Source organism: Nesoenas mayeri, assembly GCF_963082525.1.
Source record: "Nesoenas mayeri genome assembly, chromosome: 23".
Classification (NCBI taxonomy): Eukaryota; Metazoa; Chordata; class Aves; order Columbiformes; family Columbidae; genus Nesoenas; species Nesoenas mayeri.
In genome coordinates this window covers 3423547-3428113 of record NC_137574.1, presented here as the reverse complement: position 1 = coordinate 3428113, position 4567 = coordinate 3423547, and positions in this window count along the sequence as shown.

Genomic DNA, 4567 nt, shown 5'->3' with positions numbered 1-4567 from the left:
GGTTGTGGTCCCAGTGCGAGCCGGGACTGTCCACGCCGCCGCAGAACGTGGGTTCATCCCCTTCTCAGCATCTTCAGCGCTTCACGGCGACCCCGCCGAGGGCAGCAGCGACTGTCGGCAGGGCTGCCGTTAATTAAGGCAATGCAAATGGGCTGCGAGGGAGGAGGCGCCAGGGAAAGGAAAAGAAGTTCATGAAAGGGAGCACAGAAAAGGGAGAAATTATTCACATAGCCCTAAAATTTACTTCTAAGAGGGCTTTTTTTTTAATTTCGTGTATTTTCCTTGATCATTGGAGAGAAAAGATCCATCTATAGACAGATCTCCAAAGAGATTATTATTTTTTTGCGGTGTTGCTATTGCTTTAATCCGTGGTCTCTTCAGACAGGGAATGTTTCATTGGTGCGCTGGTGAAATAAAACGTTTAAATAGATTGAATGGCAGACTTTTTCCCTCTGTTGCGACATTAATCCCTCAATATTCCCGGGCCCCGTGCTGGGTATTGAGGCAAAGAAAGGAACCAGGGGAGGTCCCTCTCTATACATCTGTGATGTGAAAACTCCCTGGATACACTTATCATACATGATCCAATACATCAATTAAGCCGAAGACCTTTCTGCAATAATCACCTTCATGCATGAAATAAATCACTCCGTATGATGCATTTTGTGTGGCTCAGGGCAGAGTTCTCTGCAGAGGAGACGCGATGGGAGATGCAGGAGATGGGACCCCAGTTCAGCTTGGCCATTGGTCTCCAGCAGAACATCTCCCTGGAGATACAAAACCCAACACGTGTGCACCCCAAGAACGAGAAGGAGATGCTGGAGAAGCAGATTAGATGGGGAAAAAGGCATCCTGCCAAATGAGGAGGGAAATGAAAAGGTTGGTGCTCTTGTTTGGTTTGGTTTGACTGTATTCTTCGTGATTGTATCAAGATTGATGATAAGAGTATTTAAAACCAACGTGTACCTGTTGTGCCTTTCTCTGGCTTCAGCTGAACTCCCTCAAGAGAAAGGAGTTTCTACAAGCTTCGGAGTTTGTGTTTAACTGTGAACATCGCCCTCCCTTCTCTTTCCTGAAAGAACTCCAAAGAAATACTGAAAAGAGTATGAAATGATAAGCAGACTTCAGGCTCCGCATTCCTCAGTCACTTACAAGGTGCTTTGCAGAACTCACAGCAGCAGATGAACACTCAAAACCCCACAAATCAAAGGGTTTCCATCTCCACCCCCTTCCCACCCATTATGCAGGGAAAAAATAATCTGAATGTCCTCAGACAAGGGGGGGAAAAAAGAGATGAAATTAAGGCTTAAAATAATTTAGGTTTGCATTTAATTTAGTTTTGCGTTGTCAGTAATACATACTGCCTGCAGAAGAATTAAAAAGGGAAAGGCAGAGCCACAGCGTGTTTGTCGACGTGCTCCGTATTTTATGTTCATTAGGACAGAGAGCCTGAAATACTCATTTCTTTATGATGAAGGAACTAAAGATTTCCAATGAACACGCTGCAGTGAGCGTGCTGGGGGGGGATTTATTGCTAAAATGGCTTGTTAATCATGGTGACCACCTTTCCGGCTTCACAGCCGGAGTAACCAGGTTGTGTAGATGCTTCTCCCCCAAGACAACCCTCCAGTGAACCCTGCAGGCAAATTTCAGCCGTCCTGCTGAAATACAGGTGCAGATCTCAGAGCAGAGCTTTTGGAAAACCGGGCTTATATCTTGCTGTTAAAAGCCCTCCCCTTTGGGTACCCGTCTCTTAATAATGGGACGTTTGTTTTACAATGGGCCCTGCTGCCATTTTTGAGGATTTCTCTGCAAATCTCCTACCCGTGGGTGCTGGGAGCATCAAAAGCTGCCCCAGGGCTCCCCAGCGCCAGCTTGGGATGGAGATGATGGAGAATGGGACCATGTTGACCACCAAAATCTGGGAATAACACTGGTGATTTACCTTGGCCCGCGTGTGTCTGGACTTGAGAGCAATAAAGGCTTTTTTTTTGCCTGTTAATAGAACAAACACAGACGGGAAATCTTCGAAGGCTGCCTCAAGCACAGTGGGTTTGTTTGTAACTGCGTCATTAGTAAATAATTAATAATGTAGACAAACCAAGGACAGGAAAACCCATAGTCTCTCGTGCTGCGTCTGCTTCAGCCACTGAGGATGAGCAAGTTGGAGATGGACCAAGCGCAACTGGTGCTGGTTTGCAGCTCAGCAGTAATGCCAGGAACAGGGAAAAGTCCCTTTGTTGCAACAGAACCGGCCTCTGATCGATGGCGAAGCCGGCGCGCTCGTGTCAGAACAGGATTTGGCCCTTAGGAAATCATTACGCTGTAAATTCTCGACGTGACAGACCGGAGCAGCGCGGGTGTTCTGTTCCCTGTCAAAGGCTGTGCGGAGACTCCTTCGTTAGAGGGTCGATAATTGACTCACCGGGCTGTAATTGCTCACCCCGCTCAGGCTGGGGGTGGAGGCTCCAGCAAAGCAGCTCCTGGTCTGGAGCATCACTTGGGCAGCTGGAGGGACCGCTCGGGGTGCTGGATGTTGGATGGATGCCCCTTCTATGGCCCATCTCTGGGGAAGGATGCTGCTCCCTCCTCCTGGGCACCCACCAGTCCCTACGTCTGTCCTGGGGCTTCTGTCCAGCTCTGCTTGATGACGATGGGCTCGCAAATCACTTTGATGGTGATTTTGAAAACAGTCGTGTTTCAAAACGAGAGCGGAGCGTTGTGGAGAGTTGACAGCCTCTTCAGATGGCCTTTCCTTGGACAGTTTGCTTAGCTTGCGACTGAGATGGAAAACCTGTGCAGCCCCAGGAGTGTGAAGTACAAGGATGCAGCAGAATATCTAATACGGGAGCTGCGTGGTGTGTGGACCTTGGTTAGTCACACTATGGAGCCAACGGAAGGGCTAGAAAAAGCTGATCCAGTTGCCTGCTGGGTATGGGCCAATATGACCAATGTTTTCAGGTTGTGTTTTGTTTTTAAAATGACTGAATGTTACTGGTGCCTTTGCAGAGTTACTTGAGTGCTTTTCCCATTATGATCCCCTTTATTTCAGCTGAGGCAGTTCTTAGCTGTAGGAAGATGATTAAAAATGGCATATTGTCTGCACCTTGAATTTCTGATACCGCCTCAGCACAGACATTGTCGGCAATTGTGTTTTTGACAGTAACAAGACACTCTGTAACGCAGCATTCGGAGCCTTTCTGTTCTCCTGCCCCTGCACTTAATGAAAACATAGTTTGTTTTAGAAAGGAAAAACTTTGTGAGCTAATTTCAGCTCAGTTCAAACCAGGGGATACAGAGGCAAGAACAGGAGCTCACATTTATGAGAAAACCTGAGAGGGGGAAAGGATAAGGTGCAGTAGGGAGAGAAAAATCCTTTTCATTTTCCAAGAAGGTATTATGAACAGTAGAGAGGAAAAAAATCACTTGACAAGGTTCTTCTAAAGAGGAAGAATAGCATAAAGTGCTGGTTAAATTCCCATTGATCCTTCACTCAGCTTCCCATATACTTGTGAGTTTGACTATTTGATATTTCCTTTCACTGTCATAGGTAATAACTGAGCGGAAACAATCATTTCTAAATAACTGCCTATGATTCTTCTATTGTAGTGATTAGTGATGAATAATTATTAGCTCTGCTGAATATCGCATGGGTAGATATGATGCGAGTAACTAGAAGCTGTCAGCCGCTGGCATCCGCGCTATCGACTGATGCTCTCGTGCCTATAGCTGGTGCCTATAGATGGTGCTCTTCCCCTCGCACAGCTTCAGCAGCTGCTTTAAGTCAGTCCTAGCTGGGCATCAGAGGCCTGGGCTGTGCTTTTCTGAACCCAGTGGCTTGTCCTAAAATATATATATTATATATATATTTTTTCCTTCTTTAGAAATTAGGGAAGAGCGGGATCTGTTTTATGACCCTGGGAATGGCAAAGGCAGAGCAAAAACTGACATCGGGTGCTGCTGCATCCGCAGGCACCAAGAGGAGTGCCAGAGGCGATGTATAAAGCTGCGTTATCCAGGACTTTTGGTGGCTATGAAGAGCCGGGTGTTGGGAGGATGGAAAGGCTTGTTGCTTCGTACGGCTCAGACAGATTCATGACCCCTGCGCTCTGAAGCCAGGGAGTTTATCAAAGATGAGGACAGAGAGAAATGGCGAATGCAGAGGCTAGCAGCAGACACCGATCTTTCACTGATGTCTTGCTTCACCAGCTGCTTTGTCATCTGCGGCCCCGATCCTGCCCGCGGAACAGGAGTGCTCGGCGCGGCTCCCCGTGTCAGAGCGAACAGGGACGAGAAGTTGCATCCCAAGAGTTTAAAGAGGTTGCCGAGCTCCTGGTTTCTTTCCCGGCACAGCTCAAAGCTCTCCGTGCCCACGGTTTCTTCGGCAAAGCCGTGGGTGCATGTTGGTGAAGCTGATGCTGAGGATGCAGCGGCTGGTACCCAGGTGGGTCCCATGTTGCTGTATCCCTGTGCGGTCCAAGGGCCCTTGCTGTCCCCCAGCATCAGATGCCCAAATGTGATAGGGAGTGTGAGCTGATGTTTATGTTCCTGACTACTTCGTTTGTGT